Below are 22,026 nucleotides of genomic sequence, written 5' to 3' on the forward strand. Positions count from 1 at the left end.
TTTCAATTATGTGACTTTAATGTTCTACTAAGTCTTGAAACAAATAAAATCACTCGATGAAATATCGTGAGTATGGAATTAGTAACAAGCACTCTTCTCTGAAAATGGGAATATGTTCATTCTCAACAATTTGCAAAATCTATAGCTATTAGTGAAGAACACCTCCATGAAACCCCAGTAGCATGCTGACTTAATGGCACAGATACAAAAACAAAGTTTGGCTTGCTGAGAAATGTGGCAGTCAGCATAATTAGATTTCTTAACTCTGGGATGTATTTCATCTGGAGATTTTTTCTCTGAATTAGTATTTGAGCTTCTGCTGAATATAAATTATCTTTTTGGTCCCTTTTACAGTGTGTCAATTTATTTCCATCACAGCTGACTATCTGAACCAAATCCCGCAGAGATGGGTGATTATTTAAAGGATGTTTTTCAGAAAAGCTTTGTTAAAATTGGCAAGTCCAATTTAGAAAACTTAAGATTTCCTTTTAATAAAAAGAAAAATAATGGTGTAAACAACTAAATTGTTGGAGATTAGTTCTCTTGTCCATTTAAAACATGAGCCGGTAGGATAACCATTCTCTTAGGATTTACAGGCATCTTAACTCCTTCTTAGAATCAGTCTAGTTTAGGCTCTCTGTCTCTCTGAATAACTTAAGAAGACATCAGAATCAGAGAGTACAAATATTATTTAGTACTATTTTCATCCAAAATGTTTAGTAATATGGAGATATTTGTCAACCTGTAAATCATTATTGAATAAGATTAAAATCAATTATCAATAATAAAAGTTATTGCTGGGCAGTGGTGGCGCACGCCTTTAATCCCAGCCCAGGGGAGGCAGAGGCAGGCAGATTTCTGAGTTCGAGGCCAGTCTGGTCTACAGAGTGAGTTCCAGGACAGCCAGTTTTGGAAAATCAAACAAACAAACAAACAAAAAGAATAAAAGTTATATTAGTATAAAATTAGAATATCTGGAGATTGGGGTGTTATATTATTTTATTAAATATCATTTCTAACCAGTTTAAGCTGTCTGGCCTCTTGTCCCTGAAAAGGGACACACTCATACTCACCATGCCATGCATAGCCTTTGTCTTCTTGCTCATGGATAAGGAATATTTGTTTAGTTAACCAAGCCACTGCTCTGTAGATGTTCAGCTCTGTCTCGTTCAATCCCAAAACACCAACATCAACACACACACACATATTAAACTTTGACCAAGAATACAGGGATGGGCTACAAGATACTAAACAGTTTAAGGCACGACAATAACTATTCAATTTTGACCTCAAAATGACCAAGCTATGTGATACTATCCAATCTTGAATACCTTTGTCTGTCAAAGGAAAGCAGTACTAACAATTCCTTCTGTTCCCATGGATATGGGTCCATGGATTAAATATGATTCTGCATGTTACATAGAAACAGCACTCAGTAAATATCAGTTTTATAAGTTGATGTTATTTTCTACTATATATGGCACTGAAATAATAAATTCTTTCATTTATTGAATATCTTGTATAGATGCTGTATTTATTGTAGCAGACAATGATATGGATAATTTTTTCAAAGGATAGAAATACAGCCCATAGCAGCAATACCTAAAATCAAATGAAGACATTAGGATTGAATGTGGAACTAACAAAATGGCTGCTCATTGAGTGGGAAGGGAAGTACCTGCCTCTTTGTGAATGTGTCCATTTTGAATGTTGTGTTTAAAAAACTCCTGTATGATGGTGAATAGTTAACTGTGGGAACCCAGGGTGGGAATTGAAAAATGAGCAAATTTTCTGTCATATTATTTGCTTTTCTCTCCAGGTTTTTGGTTTTCATTCCTTAGCTATATTAATAACCCATATAAGTTATATATAAAAACTCTATGATGAAAAACCAAAGCACCATTTGTGCCATGGACAGCCAAATTCACTGGTGAATGATTCCAAATTTATCATAAGAACACAGATGTTGAGAGCTGAGCATCATCCAGTCACCCCTCCTGGATGAAGATATTCCTCCATTCTTGGCAAGACTGATGTGGTCAGGACTTGACTGAGTAAGAGTTGTCAATGCATTTGGAAAGCTACATTACCATTACTTAAGGCCATTTGGGGTCAATGGGCTTCACTCCTGAAACCACTTTCCATAGGAAAACACAACTCTGGGCTCCAAGGAGCAGATGCGGTCTAGAAGCTTTTGCTAACTGGAAAGACATTAGCTCATAAAATCTGCCAAATAACAAATGAGTAAGTGACCTTTAACATTGTTATGAGATAGATTCTCACTGGAGATAACTGGTATCAGATAGATTCTTATCAGTAGACAGCTGGTATCTAACAGCACTAACCTCGGTAAAAGTACCTTAAGATCTTTTGGGCTTTTTTATCATAGCAGTTCTATATAGCAAAGGATTTCATTAACATTGAGTGAAACTCCTAATGCGTAGCTAGTATGACCAAAGTATAATCCAATATTTAATATTATGTTGTGCTTTAATGATATCAGTCTTAGAATTTTAACTGTGGCTTCTTTAATTTGAAATTTAATATTATGTCTTAACATCAGAGGAGGAAATGATATGAAAATTAGTATGAACATTTTTAAATACTAAATCAAAGCTGTCAATGCAAAATGCCAGTAAGTGAACTTTGACATTGCTTTCCTCTTGTAAAATACTATGGCATCAAGAAAACAAGACAAGTCTTCTTCCATGAGCCAAAGGGGGAGAAAGTAGTGGAAAACTTTCAACGGGAATCTCTATAAATATCCTCAAATCTGCTTTTTTGAGAGATATCTTTGTTTCATGCATGATAAATATATGCTTGGAACATGATACTCTAAAAACCCTATTGTCTTAGTCAGGGTTTCTATTCCTGCACAAACATCATGACCAAGAAGCAAGTTGGGGAAGAAAGGTTTTATTCAGCTTACTTCCACATTGTTGTTGATCATCAGAGGATGTCAGGACTGGAACTCAAGCAGGTCAGGAAGCAGGAGCTGATACAGAGGCCATGGAGGAATGTTCCTTACTGGCTTGCTTCCCCTGGCTTGCTCAGCCTGCTCTCTTATAGAACCCAAAAGTTCCAGCCCAGGGATGGCACCACCCACAAGGGGCCCAACCCCCTTGATCACTAATTGAGGAAATGCCCCACAGTTGGGTCTCATGGAGGCACTTCCCCAACTGAAGCTCCTTTCTCTGTGATAACTCCAGCCTGTGTCAAGTTGGCACACAAAACCAGCCAGTACTTTGCTCAAATCCATCAGTTCTTTGCTCAGTGCCCTGCTAAAAACCCTAAGCTATTGTGAAGGAAAATATAAACTTGTGAAGGGAAAAATAAAAATTTTCCTGAAAAAAATTTAATCCAATAAATGATAAACAAACATTAATATTAAAATTGAATAAAATGTGGTAAAATGAAATTTCTGGATAAGATAGAACTATACCGATAAAATTGACTAGGTAAGTACAGTTGTTAACAAGATACTGGTGTACTCATGGTGTGTTAGTATTAGTCCTGAGAACCCTGGGAACATCAAAGTCAAGACTTGTTATCTCATAAAAATTATATCAAGTTTCTGATAAGTATATATAAGTATATCTCTCTGTGTGATATGTTTGTGTTTTATGTGTGTTATATGTATGTATTATGTGTATGTGTGTAATATGCTTGTATTGTAGGTGAGCTATGTTTGTTACAGATGTGTGTTACATGTACACAGTATCTTACAATTGTATAGTTCAAATCCAACATTTTAATGATTTGCTAGAAGTGCTCCATAGAGTACTCAGTTACAGTGTAGTGGTTTGATAATCAACCCTAGGGTGAAGAAAGACAATAATGTACTATATATTAAAACAATAAGAGAGGTAGAGAGATGGCTAAGCAGTTAACAGCACTAGTTGCTCTTCCAGAGGACCTCAGTTCAATTCCCAGGACCTTCATGGCAGATGACAACCACCTATAAACTTCAGTATAAGGGTGTCTAACACCCTCTTTTGGCTCTTATGGGAATTTTATGTGCTACAGAAATTTGCCTACATGAAGGTAAAACACCCATACATAAATAAAATGGTAATGTAAGAATAGTTTCAAAATAAATAGATAAGTTAAACAAAAACATTTTGAATGTAGTTATAATAAATATATATGTTTGAGGAGATTTATATGTTTAATCTGATTTAAGCACTACTCAGCTTATGTCAAAGGGCTCCATGAGGCTCCATAAATATGTAGAACGTTTAGACATTTTATGAAACAGTTAAAAATAAATTTAAAGATTAAAATTTTACTTAGTGTGATGATGGCTTAGTAGGTAAAGTCATTTGTGCCTAACTCTGAGGATCTGAATTCAAACTATGAAATCCATGTGGTAGAAGACAAGAACAAACTTCAGAAAATCATCCTCTGACCTACACACACACATGCACACACACACACACACACACACACACACACACACACCATGCACTCATATACCAGTGTGCACACACAAAAAAAAATTTAATATAGATTAGTCATCAACTTTCTTCTTATTATTATGGGTATGTTAAAATTTTAATATTTTATTGGTTCAACTCATTAATAAGCTATTTTCTTACAATAAACCTGAAAATGTAAATTATATAGAAACAATGTTTTAGGACCTCCTAACTTAGTCATCATAAAGCATACACAGACACACTTTGAAAAATAACAAGTCTTGTTCAAAAAAGAAATAACCAAGAACTGGAGATCCACAGGCATAGTTTGTGGGAGTGAAGAGTAAGGATGGGGTAGGCTAAGCTAACAGGTTCCCAGCAAGCAGCATGGGATAATAGAATATGGAACACCAGCAAGACAAGTGTGACCCTATGTGTCCCATAGGAACCTCTAGTGTGAACTATGACCATCATTTTGCTGCCTTAGTAAAAGTATAGCAGAAATGCTAGCAAAACTGAAAATTCAACCCCTTTTACTGCAGCAGCGCTATTGGACACTGTCTAAAATCATATTCCTAGTTCAAACTTTGCAGACTCAGGGGGAGGAAGATACCTCTTGAGAAGTTATTAGCCCATTTCAGCCAAGTCTACTGTGGCCTTCTTTCTGTAGAAACAGATAAACTTCAAAGCAAGAAGGAATGGAGATTAGACTGCCTGATAGGCATTTCTGATGCAGAGCTGAGAAAGATATTAACTATGTAAGTGCAAAACCTCCACTAAAGCTTTTCTGGCCTCTCAGGAGTTTGAGCACTTCCTGACCCCCAAATTTGCTACACTGGTACAACAGAGCTGTAAAATGGCTTAAAGCACGATGGGCTTTTTTTTTCAAGTTGTTGAAAATGTCAGCAAAAGAAAAGAGAATGGCCGGGCGGTGGTGGTACATGCCTTTAATCCCAGCACTTGGGAGGCAGAGGCAGGCAGATTTCTGAGTTTGAAGCCAGCTTGGTCTACAAAGCTGAGTTCCAGGACAGCCAGGGCTATACAGAGAAACCCTGTCTCGAAACAAACCAAAAAAAAAATAAAGAAGAAGAAGAAGAAGAAGAAGAAGAAGAAGAAGAAGAAGAAGAAGAAGAAGAAGAAGAAGAAGAAGAAGAAGAAGAAGAAGAAGAAGAGAGAATCAATGTCATTATTGGGATCTCCCATCCAAGAAGACCAAATAGACGTTGCCTCCTGAGTTTCTGGTGTGTAAAATGAAGGCTTAAGTGAGTTTCCAGGAAACTTCTCTATAACTGTGGATGTCTGTCTCACCTGATGCCATGGGTCTGGATATCGATGGCCCTCATCTCCTTGTGATATTCCCATTTACCCTCCAGAAGTGATGGTGGAGGTTGAGAAACCCAAGGAGATAGAAGCCTGAGACACTGAATTTGGCAGCAAATTGTGAATGTTCAAAGTGAAACTGAAATGATGTTTCAGGAAAAGATTCTAGGTCTATAAAATTTTATACCTGGTAGGACGTTAAGCCTCATGGCAGCAGTTTCTGATACTTTTTTCATTTCTGGATTTGGGTTAGATGACCCTGCATAGACCTAGTTCACCTCTGAAAGGACAGAGTTTACTGCATCTCTAAGAGCAAGACTATCGAGGGGAAATTATATATTATTTATACACAGAACAAAGCTACAGGATGTGACTTTACTTTGTTGATTTACTTTAAAGTTAAAGGTCTTCAACTTTTGAGTGCTTTTCAGTGGTACTTATCCAGCATGTTCACACCCAAAATTTTATCCCCAACATTAAATAAATAAATAAATAAATAAATAAATAAATAAGTATCTTCGACAGATAAACCATTAACAAATTTTTGACAAAATATTAGAAGTTTCAAGAGTGAAAGAAATAAGTTTATGTAAGTCAAAACACATTGCAATAGAAATTTCTCAACGATACAAGATTAAAAAGCAAAACAAAGTAGCGTCTTCTAGACCCAATTTCCACTGAACATACAAGCTCACAGGGACGGTGACAGGAGGAGCGAGACTTGTACAACTGCAAACTCCACAAAATCCCAGCAAAGGAAAGGAGTGGTAGACACAAAATCCTACCCCTAACCAAGAAGCTGTGTGCAATTGCTACCTGCTGGAAGATGGGAAGTCACTTTCTGCAATACCAACCGCACTCCTCAGCAGACCTCATCATGATGGGTACTTGGCCAGCACAAAGCAATACCATGTGTTTGAATGTGGGTGTGCCTTTTTAAAAAATTATGTCCTTTACTTTTGGGGATTATACTGTAATTTAACCATTCCCTCCTTCTCTTTCTTACCTCCAGACCATCCCGTATACTCTTCCATTTTTCATACTCATGACCTTTTCTTTCATTAATTGTTTACAATCACATACATACACACACACACATGCACATGCATACACACATGCATGTACATACACAGACACACATGCATATACATATACACATGCATGTAGAAAAAGAGATACTTAGAAATAAAGATACAATAGCTCTAGATGAGTATATAAATCAAAAGACAAAGATCTGTAGAAAATTCAAGAAAATAGCAAGAGGTTCAGGATATTAAGAAAATATTGCAGGTTCTTTCCAGTCTGTCTGGGCCAGCAGATGCCCTGAGAAGACCTTGGGTGCAAGCTCCGCAGTGAGTCCCACGACACCCAGAGGAATCTCCACTCCCAGGTGCTCAAACAAGCCCAGGGTCACAGGATCCCAGAATCACAGGATCACAGAGACAACTCGACTCTGAGAAGTTCTGACACAACCAGGATCACGGGAAGGACAGGCTCCAGTCAGATTTAGCAAGGGCAGGTAGCACCAGAGATAACCAGATGGTAGGAAGCAAGCATAAGAATATAAGCAACACAAACCAAGGTTACTTGGCATCATCAGAACCCAATTCTCCCACCATAGCAAGTCCTGGATACACCATCACACCGGAAAAGCAAGATTCAGATATAAAATCACTTTTCATGATGATGATACAAGACTTTAAGGACATAAATAACTCCCTCAAAGAAATACAGGAGGACACAGGTAAACAGCAAGAAGTCCTTCAAGAGGAAACACAAAAATCCCTTAAAGAACTACAGGAAAACACAATCAAACAGATGAAGGACATGAGCAAAACCATCCAGAATCTAAAAATGGAAATAGAAACAAAGAAATCAGAAAGAGAGACAACCCTGGAGATAGAAACCTAGAAAAGAAATCAGGAGTCCTAGATGCAACCATCACCAACAGAATACAAGAGATAGAAGAGAGAATCTCAGGGGCAGAAGACACCATAGAAAACATTGACACAACAGTCAAAGAAAATAGAAAAAGCAAAAAGCTCCTAACCCAGAACATCCAGGAAATCCAGGACTCAATGAGAAGGCCAAACCTAAGGATAATAGGTATAGAAGAGAGTGAAGACTCCCAAGGTAATGGACCAATAAATATCTTCAACAAAATTATAGAAGAAAACTTCCCTAACCAAAAGAAAGAGATGCCCATGAGCATACAAGAAGCCTACAGAACTCCAAATAGAGTGGAGCAGAAAAGAAATTCCTCCCATCACATAATAATCAAAACACCAAATGCACTAAACAAAGAATTTTTTCAAGTGTAGCCTATTTTTTATTAAAAATCTATTTTCCTTATTATATGTAATTACAGATCACATTCCCAAAACTTAATTGAATAATATACTAGAGACCTCACTACAAGAGCACAATTACAAAATTCTAAAGCAGTAAGGGAAAAAGATCAAGTAACATATAAAGGCAGGCCTATCAGAATTACACTGGACTTCTCACCAGAGACTATGAAAGCTAGAAGATCCTGGGCAGATGTCATACAGACCCTGAGAAAACACAAATGCCAGCCCAGGCTACTATACCCAGCAAAACTCTCAATTACCATAGATGGAGAAAACAAGATATTCCATGACAAAACAAAATTTACACAATATCTTTTCACAAATCTAGCCCTACAAAGGATAATAGATGGAAAACATCAACATAAGGAGCAAAACTACACCCTAGAAGAAGCAAGAAAGTAATCTTTCAACAAATCCACACAAACCTAATTCCACCTCTTACAACAAAAACAACAGGAAGTAACAATTACTTTTTCTTAATATCTTAATATGAAAATTAATATTACCAATATATCCTAATTGATTGAACTCCAAAAATATGAGAAATTAGAAATCTGTTGATTGTAATCCAATGGTCTCTCTAATTTGGTTATTAGAGAAATAGATCCAATATTGTATAATCTATATATACCTTCAGCTTGTTTGTTCATGACAGTGCCTTGCTGTGTACAACATAATGGTCTTGAAATCAGGCTTCTCCTATCTCAGCTTCTCTATTAGTAGTATTGTTTATTTCATGTTTTTACACTATACTATGGTTTTCTGAACAGCTTACATATTTCAAAAGTATTTATATACCCAAAAAAACATAGATGATTAACTAGGGAGGTGGCTTGTAAGAGAACAACAAAGAGTGAGACTGGATGCTTTGCTTGACGTTTGTAACTCTTGTATCAAGTTGGAAGAAGAGGACTTTTTAAGTTACTCTTTCTCTGAGATGAATGCTTTTCCAAATTATCACAGCCAATGAACCAGATTCTTACCCTCACCTAATGCCTGTGCCACCCTCCAAGCAGAACCATTGTTCATTGAAACAGTTGGTGAATGACTTTATGGATAGACCATCTTAATACACACAGCATTTCTTAAATGAATGTAACCTGTTCTCTGTGGGTTGAGAATGAAGACAATCACTCAAGTCAAATAGCTTTGACCATAGCAGGAAGTCTGTATCCAAAAATCGTGCCTACAATTCATTCCTTAGCACAGCAGAACTGTCAACTCTTAGCTTAGCTACAATGGAGGTAAAATCCCTTGGTGCTGTGAGGATCATTGAAGTACAGCCTTATTACAATGAAATCCAATGTCTAAAAATTGTTCTTATTTTGGGCTTGGACCACAGTAAGAGCCAAGATTTTAAGCTCTACTAAATATAAAACAAGCAAACCAACAAAAAGACTTTATATGTTTATGTTCATTTAAGAAAATACTAGTAGTGATATATTATTTTGAAATATACAATCAATATGTTTGGAGTTATTTAAAATTTATATTGAGAAAAACATATGTATTTTCAGTATTGCTGTAGACAAGCATCTATATAAGACTGTTAAATTGATTGTTGTTTTATATCAAACAACTTTTACAATACTCATTTTTATTGCTATAATATTTTATAAATTTTAAAGAATATGACAAAAAAGTTATTGTAGGTATTGAAGGGGGGTCTATGGGAGGAGTTGGGTTACAAAAGGGAAACAAGAATGTGATGCAATTCTATTTACTTAAAATATGTTTTTAAATGTTAACAAATTCAGATAAATTGAAATCATGTAATTTTTCTCATCATAATGCAATAAAAGTTAAAAAAATATTGCAGCAAAATATGTGAATTAAATTTTACAAAAACATAGAAAGGAAATCAGAGGTATGTGAGAGAAATCACACAATGATATGGAAGAAGTTAAAAGTCCAAGTTCAACACAGAGAATACACTTATAACAGAAAATAAAGATTATGTATCAACAAAAGTCAAGAGTCAGGAAAAAATTGAGAAAACATGTAACTTTAAAAATATAACAAATATAATTGCATAATTCCATTCATATGGTGGATCATATATTCTATAGATGTTACTATCAAGAAAATGTATGATCAAAAACATAACCAGAGACAGACTTTGGTGAGCAATGGAGAGTGTCGAGGATCTTTAGGGCGTCATAGTAAGAAGGCACACACTAAAATCTGTTTTATGTTATCAGATTTATATGTATCACCTAACACTACTTTAATATCTAGAGTTCCTTGTTATATTACAAATTACACAACAAGCCAGATATGTTTGTGCATAACCCATTTGAAAGGCACAACGAAGCCTGCCTAGGTAAAACAGAGATTTTGTCTCAAAAAAAATGTATAATAATTTCAAGAAACAACCATATTCACACTTATAAAGGTTTTATATGTTTCAATTCCAAGAGCAATCCATGTAATAAAGGAAAAACTCCAGTAATCTCAGTAAGAGACACAAATGAGACTGTTACAAAAAGCAAGCCAAATGCTGTAGTCATTAATGTGAGTGTAATGAGGTTAGCATTACTCCCTTCACGAAAATGCCATACTCCACACCAAATCCAGAATAGAAAAACCTCAATATTTATCGGGAGAATTGCTTTATGAAAAGCATTTTTATAAAACTCACCATGAGACTTCTGAGTAAGATGCTGGAAGCCCCCGCTCAGCAGGTAGCTGAGTCCAGTTAAGGAAACAGCGCATCTGCATCACTGTCTCTGCTGTTTACGGCAGCCCCATGACCCATTTGCTCAGGTACTCTCACTTGTTCAGACATTTTACCCACAGTCACAGCAAACATCTCTACTGCTACCACTAAAGACACCAGGCACACAGCTCTGTGGTCACTTACAGGGCTGACATCATGGAATAGTTAAATAAATGAGGATTAAGAAAAGACCAAACACAAGGAAGTAAAACAAACAAACAAACAAACAAAAGCAGTATTAGCATAGGCTTCTAAATGATAATTCTCAATATCAATATTTTCAGTAATCAAAAACCATTTTCTGAATTCCAAAAAAATCCAATGTGTGTTATTTCTTTAAGGCAATAATGTGCAAGTTAGGCTTTCTTTTTTTAATTTTCAATTTTAAAATTTTTTATGTTTAATAGGTAGTTTGGCATCATGTTCATCTATTCACCATATGCATACAGTCCTCATAGTCACCAGAAGAGGGCATTCAATCCCTAGGAACTTCAGTTACAGACATGTCTGTCTCCAAGGAATATACTCCATTGTCAAAGGAAATACTATACTGTGAGAGGGAAAAAAAAAAAAAAAAAAAAAAAAAAAAAAAAAAAAAAAAAAAAAAAAAAAAAAAAAAAAAAAAAAAAGGTATAGCAAGCAGAAGGAACCAGAAACCAAACAAGAACTACTTCTCTTAATGTCTGACAAAATAAACCTCAAACAAAAATTAGAGAGATTTTAACATATCACTTCATTATAATTAAATGAACAATCCATCAAAAGGACATTAGAGGTATAAACATATACATACCAAATACATCTGTTAGGTTCCAAACTCATCAAACATATACAACGAGATAAGAACCCACACTAACTCAGTCCTGTCAAATAGCATGATACAGGTTACCAGAGAATAATTTCCACCATTAAAAAAATACCTCACTGGACAATGGTGGTGCACACCTTTAATCCCAGCATATGGGAGGCAGAGACAGGTAGATTTCTGAGTTTGAGACCAACCTGGTCTACAGAGTGAGTTCCAGGACAGCCAGGGCTATACAGAGAAACCTTGTCTCAAAAAACCAACAGATAGATAGATGATAGATAGATAGATAGATAGATAGATAGATAGATAGATAGATAGATAGATAGATAGATAGATAGATAGATAGATAGGTAGATAGGTAGATAGGTAGATATTGATATATATAGATGTAGATATCAGCTATAAATTCTGTAGTATGTGCTTCCAAACAGCAACACTAAAATCTCCCATTGGTGCATTAGTGGCAAGCCAGAAATTGTGGTAACCACTCAGTTTCTGGTTGAATGTGAGACCCACATTACAGAAGAAAACATACATTTAATAATTTAATACTGCTAATAAGCTAGGGAGATCATAAACTATGGTGAAGATTATTCAGTGTGTCACACTAATTGGATAATATGTACCCATAAGGCTAACTTCTAAATAATTATATTTTTTCTAATACATTAGAGTTTCTATCAACTCTATCCAGAAAAAAAATCCCTTTTATGGTGAGCAGTACTAATATTGGAGACTAATTACTGACCAAGTGATCAGAACAAGGAACTGTTGAATGCTCAGTCACAAATCACATAAGGATGTTATCCCCTAGAAGCCCCAGGGAGCATTGCAGAAGCCGAATGTGGAAATAATGTAAGAGCAGGAGGAAGAAGAGTGAAGCACATTACTGTCTCTCAAAGAGCTATAAAGACTTGACCCTCCCTGCAGACTCTTAGGCAAGTAGCTATAGGCAAGGATATTGCAAAGCCCACACTAACTCAATAGTGCCAGTTTATTTGTGTTCAGATAGCCAATCTATGCTTTGGTGGGGTGTGGGGAGCCGTGAAGGGGAGAGGCATTCGCCATGGCAAGATGGCACCTACTTCCGCTGTCAACTCCTAGTAAACAACTGTTTGCGCATGTGCGTAGAGTGAAAAGATGCCATGTCACGGCCCACTCTGGGGACTTACTTAGGGTAATGAGCAGACAGCCAATCATGGGCAGACACGCCACGCTGTGGGCAGACACGCCGCACTGTGGTGTATATAAGCAGTGCGGATTTGGGGCTAGATCTCTTTTTCCCTCTGGGAGAGGGCAGTAAATGTCGCTGCAGAAGGAACCTAGTGTGTCCGCGTGTTTTCTTCCCCGAGAGAAGACTGCGCAGGCTACAGTGGGGGAGAAAGACATATTACACTCAGTGACAGAATCGGAGATAGTGATAACCATACTTTTGTAAGTACTTCCTTACCTAGTCTAGGAAACCATAATATTCAATGAGGAGTCACAAAATGCAAGTAGAAAGTAAAGGAGCTGTGAATAGGAAGAGCAGGAAAAATAAGCAGTTTTTAATAACCAAGAGATAACATCAGCAAGATGCAATTTGGAAGCTTTTGAGCTTAGTTTTCCCAAAAATCAGGAGAGCAAAAATGTGGAGAAAATGGTTTTGTGGATGTTCCAAAAACCATTCAATGATTGGTGGAAACAAAAGAAACAGCGGATCAAGGAAAGTTTCAAATTAAAAGGTTAAAAAAAAAAGATACGGTGCATAGTTGTCATGTGTATCCCTTCCCTATAATCATAGAGTGGTTAGAAGAGAAATGTTCAAACCATAATTCCTTCCTTAGAATATAGGCTTCTCCAGTACTCTATTTAATCAAGCATTTTTCTAAGAGTTAGAGCTCCGTGTTACGTGACTCAGAGCTTAGATCAAAACATGTCATAGGTTGGAATCTGAATGTAGGACAATAAAAGAAATAATAGTTTCTAATTTGTTTTTTAGGAATATTGAAGACCTCAGAACAAAAGGTGATTTCAGAAAGAGGGACAACATGGTCCATATGAATCCCTGAGAGGATACATGAATAATAAATGAATATATATTCATATGTATACATATATATTAAACATAGACACAGGACTACAGTCAAACATTTCCTGAGAAGAATTAGTCTTCACACCATTTGTGCATTTTTATTCAAATGTTCAACTGTCTAAATAGCATTTTTAATACAAGCATTATCTATACAAAGAAACAAGAAACTACTACTTATTCAAAGGATCAAAACCAATATTTAGCAATCTAATCTAAAGAAGCTCAAGATTTGTATTTAATAGACAAAGACTTCAATGCAACTGTCTTAAGTATACTGAGGAAACATAAATATAAAATTAAATGAAATCTGGAAAGTAACATAAGTATGACTATCAAAAAGAGAAAGAATAAAAGAATATATTGATAAGAACCAAACAGAAATTCTAAGTAAGATATTAAATGAGTAAGTTTAAAAGCCTCCCAAGGACATCAAGGAGGGACTAACATATTGAGAAATCATGCCACATGAAGAAAGATCGCTATTCTCAAATCTGAGAACCAAAAGGAAACACCAGAAATCAGGATGTGGTGTACACATGTATGAAACAATCAAGACACATTTAGTAAAAGTGTTCTCTATAAAGAATAGAGAAGGTATACAGAATGGCATCTTCATAGGATTCAATTATGTCAATATACAAATAATTTAAATAAATAGCTACCCAAACTTTTATAGTAAAAAAAAATAGCTACTTAAATATATATATTTAAAGACAAATGTAGGTATTTTCAGTATTACTGTAGACAATCATCTACATAAGGCTGTTCGATTGATTGTTGTTTTATATCAAACAACTTTTATAATACTCATTTTTATTGTTATAATATTTTATAAATTTTAAAGAGTATGACAAAAAAGATATTGTAGGTATTGAAGGGGTGTCTCTGGGAGGAGTTGGGGTGTAAAAGGGAAACAAAAATGTGATGCAATTCTATTTACTTAAAATATATTTTTAAATGTTAACAAATTCAGATATATTGAAATTATGTATCTTTTCTCATCATAATGCAATAAAACTTAAATCAATAAAATAAATAAATATATATTTGTGTGTATGTATAAATATATATGCATACATATTATATTTATTTACATATTCATAAGTATATGTAAATATATCTATTTTATATACATGCATACATGTATTTTATACATATATACATTCATAAATATGTAGGCACATACATACACACACACTGAGACACACACACATATGGGAGTATGTATTATGGTTACATGCCCAAAGACTGGGAGGTGACAATCAGCAAAGTCATGTGACAAATCCCATGGATCAGACTCCAAAGATCAACACCAGTGCACAGATCTGAGTTTATTGTGTAGAGCATAAGCTTATATACAGTGTTTGAACCAATCCCAAGCCCTCAGATCCTTAACAATCTTGTCGTCTTACAAGTATTCCACTTCAGGTCTACTGCCATGAAAGGCAGATCAGGACTCTGAGGAGTTGCAGGAGCCTGTGGCAGCTTGGTCTCCATCCCAGCCTTCCTTCCCAAGGTTGACCTCCACATCCCCCCACAATATATGTATATATAAACACATATATACATGCAATAACAATTGATTCAAAAAGTGGCCATGAATTTGAAGGAGAACTAGGGTATGGAAGAAAGGGAATGAGGCAGGAAGGAGAAGAAGGAAATGTCATTAAAATACAATGTAAAAAAAAAAATGAGATTTTAAAAAAATCTCCAAGAAGGTAGATTACAATGCATGAAAAACTCATATCAATTTCCAGTGCTTTTGTTAAAACAAAACAAGTTTATAATCCATGATGCTATATAGATGTTCTAGAAAAATGAAAATTACAGAAAATAAAAAAATAGACCATGGTTGCCAAGAGACTGAGCAATAAGAAAGATGGATGAATAAATGAAATGCAGGAAATTCTGCTGTTTGTTAAATCCACCAGAGAACAAACACAGACACACTTAAAGCCTGTACACCCAAAACATCTGTATTGCTGACCAGCTGCTGCAAGGGAATGTCCCAACATCATATAATTCTAAGCCTCCCTGTTCTTTCTCTTTTACAAACAAAACCATATCCTGGTTGAGCAGTTGACAAAATAGGGAATAACAGAAGCTAAAAAAAAAAAAAAAAAAAAAAAAAAAAAAAAAAAAAAAAAAAAAAAAAAAAAAAAAAAAAAAAAAAAAAAAAAAAAAAAAAAAAAAACAAGGTTAATGCATTTAAGGACTTTCCTGAATCCTGGAACTATGGACTAGGTCTTTGTTTCCATTTTGCAATTATTAAGGCCCACATGCTGAATTTTAAAGTCAGAATGTTTCGTCCAACATTGTGTTGATTGTTCTATGGTCTGAGAAAATATTACGTTCCCTAATGGTTCTATGAGCAAGAACCAAAACATGAATTCATCATGAACCAGAGGTTTATATCATGCCCCCTCAAGAATAACAATTTATCAGAGTTTACTCTTTGTTTTACATAGTTAGGTAGGTACCTGAGCAAGTGTGGTCCTATAGTGAGGACTTGGAACAAAAAGATTGATGTACCCACCCACTGCTGAATTTGTTTAGAGTAACCAGGGTCACCAGGAGAGCAAGGACTGATACCAATTGGTAAACTCTTGATTGGTTTTCCATTTGGTTGGTTGGTTGGTTGGTTGGTTGGTTGGTTGGTTGGTTGTTTTTTAAGGTTATTTTTTCTTACTTTTCCATCTAATTCTTTTTTTCTTGAATTGAGAATAGATAATTTTTCTCAAATAATATAACTTGATTATTGGTTGCCCTACCTTTACTCTTCTCAGCTCTTTACCACACCCTCTCCCATCCAGATCAACTCTCTGTCATTGGAAAGCAAACAGTCTTCTAGCAGATAATGATATGATATATGATATGATATGATATGATATGATATGATATGATATATGATATGATATGATACCATATAGCAAAACTAGCACATCGAAGTTAGACAAAACAAACAGAAGTCAAAGAGCCCAAGAGAAGTCCCAAGAATGAGATACTCACTCATTTACACACTCAGCAACACAAAACTGGAATCCATAATATATACACAGAGGATCTGGTACAGACCTGTGCAGGCCCTGTGCATGCCACCTCAGTATCTGTGAGTTAATATGAACTTTTAACATGCTGACTTAGAGAACCTTGTTTTCTTAATATTCTCTATCTCTACTGTCTCCTATACCTTTCCTGACTCCTCTTCTGTGAGGTTCCCTGAGCCCTGAAGGAAAGGATTTGATGGATACATGCCTAGATATGAGTATTCCAAGGTGCCTCACTCTCTACAGAAGGAAACTCCTCCTCTTCTTCCTCTTTCTCCTCCTCCTTCTCTTTTCCTCCATCTTCCTACCCCCTCCTCCTCTCTTCTCCTTCCCCTCTTCCTCCTTACACTCCTCCTCCTCCTTTTCTTCCTTCCTTCTTCTTCCTCCTCCCTCCTTTCTCCTCCTCCTTCTTCCTTATTTTTCCTTTCTCCTTCCTCCTCCTGCTCTTCCTTCTACATTATATCATAAAGAATATTTTTGACTATAGGTAATTTTTTAAAATTTTCTTTGACTGGTTGGCATAAATGTAAAAAGTTATTTTCTAGTGTCATGTGGAGACCTCCACGTTTCATAATGATGAGGTCCAATCCTCTTTGATTTTGAAGAACAGCTTCAGCTAAGGTGTCTAGTTTGCTTTTAGATGGGAAACAGAATTGTCCAGGTGGCTTGGGTCTCCATAATACTAAACTTTGCTTACCCTCCAACAATGAGAGCTGGGGTCTGGGAGTCTATTAGAATTATTTGGGGCCGTAGAGCTGTATGATAAGATTTCTGCCTGTGAGACTTCTTTCTCTTCACTACCCTTTTTAGAGCTTCTCAGTAAGGCTCTTATGAAGTAGTTATCTACTTCTAGCTAACTCTATCATATCATACATAGTCATACATAAATAAGATGAGTTTTTTTTCAAATTTTCTTCTCCTTTAATTACTTATAGATTACTATCCAAGAGATCAACATTATAGGTTAGAAAGTCTCACCAAGGCAGAGAGACCAGGTGTGGTGGGAATCTGAGCCACCTAGGAGTGCTGCTTATGCATTCCTTCGGAGGCAGTTCAATTCTAGACTCTTACATAACATTTCCATTTTATAGCAGAATGCTGCTGTGCACATTCAATTTTACAGTTGAGTGGACCATATAATATTCAGTTCATAATGGACAATCAGGAGTGCACCGTCACTTTGTGCTCCAGTGACAGACTAAGAGTTGATTTACCATGAACGAAAATTATGGTCAGAAGATGTGATGGCCTTCTGCCATCACTGAGGAGTCTGAATTATTCTTTAATATTGAGATTTATGAGAAAGCATCTATCATGTACCCTTGGAGCTTCTGGATCTTAGGGCCCAAGTATCAAAACAGCCACAACCTGTATCTCATATACACCCATTTCCTGCCTGGGGACATATGAAAGCCAGAAGTCTTAGAGAACATTTAGAATATAATCTAGAGTTATGTGATAAACATGACGTGTATGTTTTTCTTCAAATCAGAATGGGGTCTAGAACTATTCTATTTCCATTTTATTTTTCCATGAGTAACACCAAAATATCAAGATATGTCTCATTTTGGAAAGATTGCTCAACATGATGCTATTGCAGAACTTCTGTCCCACAGCCACAGTCACTCTTACCCCTGCCATAGATGCCCTACTAAGTTACCTGAAAAGCAAGCAGTGTCCTGAAAGTGCCATCTCCTTTAGCATCCACGTCACAATTGCTCCATTATCCTCAGTGGATCAGATACTAGCTTTTGAATCTTAAGGAGTGCATAATGTCACAAAGACAAGGATACTACAATAGGATGACTTTTTGGTTACTATCTAGTTTCCCAAAATGACTTTTCTTCCTCTTTTCTGTTGATTGAGCCCTGTCTGTGCTTCAGGGGTACACCCAGATAACATGTCTGAGGATTTTTTGTTATCCTGTCTCCAACTACAGATTGTCTTTCTCCAAGTGTTCCCAGTCCCACCCTCTGGGAAATCATTTGATACCTTTTATTGTTTTCCTTGTACTTCCAGATGTGTTTAAAATATAAAAATGATCATGACATGTCCTAACTCATTGTTGAGAAAACATTTTCCTCCAAATGCTCTGAAATGTCTTTAGAAGCAGCCAAGAAATTAGAGGAACACTGATAGAAGGAAACAAAGAAAAATAGTCACTGTTTAGTATCCCGGGAGGAGAGCAAAGGGTGCCATCCCCATGGAAAAAATATAACAAGACATTACAGAATGGGCAGGTTAAATGGCACTTATCTCTCAGGGCTCTGCAGGAATCTCAGAGCCCAAACCCAGAAGATCTGGTGTCTATAAATTGTACTCCTTTGGACTTCCACATAGGCCCCTTCTGCTTCCATTCTCTCATAGCAAATAAGAAATTGCTTTCCCTTCACCATACTGTAAGGATGCAGATCCCATCGTGAACTAATTTAACTCTTCCTATATACCAAAGATTCCATTCCCAAATACCATCCTGACAGAGAATATGTTCTGGAAGTAGGAATTTCAGAAGAACACAATCATTCAGTTTATGAAATGTTCATGTGTCCATTTCCCTTTCGAGTAGTTAAAACTGTCCATTGCTTTATTTTTTTAAACAACTGTAAACAATTCCAAGAATCCATAGGACTTTCTCTCATCTAGACTTTTGTCATATTTCCTATGAACTGATTCTATGAACCTGCCTCAGGCCCTAAATTACCCATTCTTGATTACAAATTGGCCACTGATCATATGCTGATTATTACTGGGAAATAACTATCTTTTAGTTACCCACTGTTCTAATGGCATAGGAAACTGTGGTAGAGTCCCGATGTTTTAAATGTCCAGTTGATATTGTCCAATGCCTCCTGTTGTTATTACCTCTCTAAGGATACCTTATATCTTCCTATATCTTCCACTGGAGTATGGGGTAGTGAGAACAGATTTATAAGATTATTGGAGGAAAAGATGCTTTAAGACACAAATAAAAATATGGTCTTTCCCTCTGTTTATTACTTTTGTTAAAACTGGTGTCCATTCTTTTGACTTTTTTTTATTTCTATTATTAAAATAGGCACCTCTTCTCATCTCTATTTCCTCGTTAACTTACAGTGTTACAGATCCTATGTACATGATTTAAACATCCTGTGAAGTAATAGCTAAAGGAAAGTAACATGCTCATGTTTGTGGTGGATTACTATGCAAAAGACTGGAACTGCAGATAGCACGCACTTAAGCAGCATTTAGCTGTACTTCTTCAGAAATCGTCTGGAAAGCCTACAGGGAGGGAAGGAGATAATTAGTATAAATTACATCTTGTGTACTATGTGGTTGCTAGGTTTAAGCTAATCAGTCATTGATGGTTTGCACCTTAGGAAGGCTCACTAACTTATGCAGGCCACAAGGGTACTATTTACTGGTGTAATATTCCATAGTCCTTAAAGCTAAAAAGTAATAAAAGATCAACAAAGACTTTCTTCCTTACTCATCTGCCGTATTAAATTAAGCTCTTTAACACTGCCTCCGGCAACTATAAAACCATAAAATAATACTTGGAGTTTTGAAAAGATTTTCATTTTGACTTTTTCAGACCTGTTTCATGAAATTTAATATTTTTGACTAACATTCATGACCTTGGGGGAAAAATTAAGATAATAAAATACCTATACATTATTGGGATATAATTGACCACAGAAGATTTCATATAATGGATATATATACATCTTAATGTGTCTGGACATGTGTATATGTCATGAAACACCATCAAAATGAGGGTATGAAATAAATGTTTTATCACCTGTACTAAATTTGCTTATGCTCATTTGTTCTTTGTTTAATGTTCATGTATTTACCACAGGGTGAATCATACCATAATGAAATTAAAATATTTACTTTGAGACAATCCTCTTGACAGATATTCAATTTCATAGTGCAATATTACTAACTATAGGTATTATGACAGCAGACCTGTAGGGCACACATCTCCCACAACTAAGAAAGTATTGAGTGCATTTGACAGCACATATGCATTCAGAAAAAAGAGCCTATTGAACGACAAATTTTCTCTCATTTGAGAAATATTCTTGGTGGCTTCATATTTCTGAAAAGTGAATTCCTCAACAAATTAGGTTTGAATGTAAGTCAAAGTTTTATCCAAGATTATGTTTTCGTAGAATTCTTTTGTCTTGTTTTTCACTAGATTTCCTGTTTTCACTTACCATTAGTAATGAGATCCTTCCCTGATACTTGAACAGGAAGAGCTGAGCGACTGTAATTTCATTTAATTTAAATGTAAGTGCCCTCATGTGGCCTGGTGCTATTGTGAATGACAACTCAAGTACAGGATATTAATGAAAATAAAGTGTCGCATACAATAACCGTCCACCTCTGTCACAAACTTGCTGTTGGGTCCTAGGATAAGATTTTCTGCTGAGAAGGGCAGGTCAGGCCTGGAGCTTCTGAAACACATACAAGGTCTGATCTCATTGCAGGGAAGCCAGGCTATCTACCTTTTACCTGCTCTCTGTTCTCTTCATTACTCCTGAATCCCCACAATAAAATAATGAACACAGACTGCCCCTGACAAGTATACCCTCCATAGTAGCTCCCATGCACACTATATCCCTTTGTCTGAGAAAACCAGATAGTACTTGAGGTCATATTGTTCCAATTACAGATTCATAAAGCTTATAAATAAACTGTAGATTCTTTATAAATACTAATTTCTGCCTTAAATGTTTTACTACATCCATTTATCGGCTGAGAGCATTAGGAAAGATACCAAGAGACTGTAGGGGTTTATTCTTTTTCCACCATGTGGGTCCTGAGAATTGCACTCAGTTCCTTGGGTTTGGCAGCAAGCATCTTTACCTGCTAAGACATCTCATTAGCCCATCTTTTCTTTTTCTTTTTTTTTTAATTTCTTTTCTTAATTCAAAAAGCAAAACCATGATTTGACTTCTCTATTTTTCTAACAAAATGGAATTTTATAGATATTTTGTTGGTTTATTGGACATTAATAAGAGAATAGTAAATTTGGAGTATTAATAATGCTTGATGGGGAAGGGTCAATAACTTGAGGCAAAAACTTTTCATGAAAGCTTTGTTATCATAATCATTATTAAATGCTACTCTTACCACTCCATGCCAAAGCCAGCTGTTGTTGAGGCTATATTCAGTTTTCAGGTATACCAAACATATAAAGAACAATTAAGACCCAAGGGCAAATGTTATCAGAAAGACAACAGTGGCACAAACTCTTGCACTATATCAACAGTGCACGATTACTAATAGCTGTTTGTGTATTTC

This window comes from Mastomys coucha, unplaced genomic scaffold (assembly GCF_008632895.1).
Source record: "Mastomys coucha isolate ucsf_1 unplaced genomic scaffold, UCSF_Mcou_1 pScaffold1, whole genome shotgun sequence".
Lineage (NCBI taxonomy): Eukaryota > Metazoa > Chordata > Mammalia > Rodentia > Muridae > Mastomys > Mastomys coucha.